Source organism: Trachymyrmex cornetzi, unplaced genomic scaffold (genome assembly GCF_001594075.2).
Source record: "Trachymyrmex cornetzi isolate Tcor2-1 unplaced genomic scaffold, Tcor1.1 scaffold318, whole genome shotgun sequence".
Lineage (NCBI taxonomy): Eukaryota > Metazoa > Arthropoda > Insecta > Hymenoptera > Formicidae > Trachymyrmex > Trachymyrmex cornetzi.
This window is the reverse complement of record NW_017297877.1, coordinates 25573-27777: the sequence shown is the minus strand read 5'-3', so window position 1 is coordinate 27777 and position 2205 is coordinate 25573.

Here is a 2205-nt window from a genome sequence, read left to right as displayed (position 1 = left end):
GTATATCTTTTTCTTTATTTAAACATTCAAACCAACAGATAGACCACGTTATGTACCTTTATGCGTCACACAGATTATCTACTCTAAAGAATGTCTAAGAATATTCCATGATCATTTTCAAAGAAGCATTTCTATTAAATAATAAATAAAAGCGTATATTAACAGTATACTAGTGATAATGTATGTTACATTTGTGTTTAATAATTAAGCAATTAATAGCAAAATAGAAATCTTCCTGAACGCGAGGACGAATATCTTTTTCTTCCTTTTTTCTTTTTTTCATCCAATAAAATTAAACTAATTTTAGATATATAATTCAGAATGTAATAGATTCGCCTCGCATAAGGATGTTAGTTAAGGAAAACCGAATTTTTATTATAAATTAAAACTCTCAACTATTATCTATTAAGATTAAACCTGTAGAGTGGGGAGTAGAGGGCTTACGCGGAGCCGTGCTACCTTATCTTAAGGAACCAAGCGCGAATATAGGTTCTACCAAATTTTGAGGAGTGTTGATTGGTCCTAAAAAGACACTGCCATATTCATTTTCAAAATATAAAAGAAACTGCCAAAAGCAATCGGCAGATAGTTATTTCTTTTATTTAATTCAGTTTAGTTCAGTTCAAGACAGTTATTTCTTTTATTCAATTCAGTTTAGTTCAGTTCAAGATAGTTATTCTTTTATTCAAGTCAGTTACATAGTTATACAGTTATCCTTTTATTCAAGTCAGTATTTATTCATTCTTATATACAGTTTTAGTCAGAAATCAGCTGGATCAAGGTGAGAACTATCCTCGCGCTTCCTCAGAAATACACTCTTATATTTTCCTTTTTTTTTATTGTTCTATTTCACTCTTATATTTCTCTTTTTTTGTTTTTATTATTAAACGAAAATATTGAATATATCAACAATGTAAGTCGAGACGTGGTTAATATTAAAAACAATACAAAATCAAAGGCATTGAACCACTACGCCAGTTATCGTCAGCGAAAAAGCTTTTTCGCTGATGATAACTGGCGTAGTGGTTCAATGCCTTTGATTTTATATTGAATATATCAAATCGCTGAAACCTAAGTCTCTGCTCTGCGTCTCACTCAATTATATTCAAGTACATATATATGAGTATCCGAGGGGCTGTTGCGACTGTCGCTGCCAATAGCGTGGCCCCCGTCTTATAACACTTTCTCGGAGTATTCATATTTATCTCACATTCAGAGGATTGTTACGATTGTCGCTGCCAATAGCGTGGCCCCCGTCTTACAGCAGTTCTTCGGAACTTATTAATAATTTTTGCATTATTTCCATGCCTACTAAAGGTGGACGAAGAAAGCGAGAGAAGAGATTAAGATTTCAAATAAAATCAGTTCTTATTTCAAATCACGATCCTTTTCCCTATTTCCAAAAACTAGCGCAGTTATTAAATCAAAAGAAACCAGTAGACTCACCCCGCGAACGCGTATATACTCTCAAGCGATTAGAGATCAATTCTACGTTTCCGAATTACAAGAACATTCGAAAAGCCAATCCACGTAGATTCGCCTATAAGTTTCGTAATCTTTTTGGCACCGGATTCAAAATTACCCTTCCGAAAAATTATCCAATACTTCCCAGTGAAAAAAAAAACATTCTTAACCGCACAACCTTGATCTCCGATCCCCGAGTAAATTGCTTAAATGCATTGACTCAAAAAACGGAGAAAATCTCAATAGCATTACGTTACACCAGATCCCATCTGGATCGAAAGATAGAGGACACTAAATGTGATTCATAGACTCAGATTGTTTGAGGACATTATTCGAGATCCTAAGGGAAATGTTAAGATAACATATTACAACCATAGAGTCATTATAAAGACTTTAATAATAAACGATATTAGTTGCTCAGAAAATAAATTCGAAGTAATACCTAAAGGTTAAAATATTAGAAACGTATAAAAATAGTTACGAGGGTCATTCAATAAGTAACGAGACAAATTACTATTGCTCAAAAACGGTTTATTCAATCAGTACAAAACATTGGTTACTTTTCAACATAGTCCCCAGCAACACTTATACACTTGTCCCATCTTTCTGCTAATTTGTAAATGCCTTTGGCATAAAATTCTTTGGGTTGATCTCGAAGCCACTTTTGCACCTGATTTTTGACTTCTTCGTTGGATTGAAAATGTTTCCCTCGTAGACCCTCTTTAAGGGGTCCAAACAGAT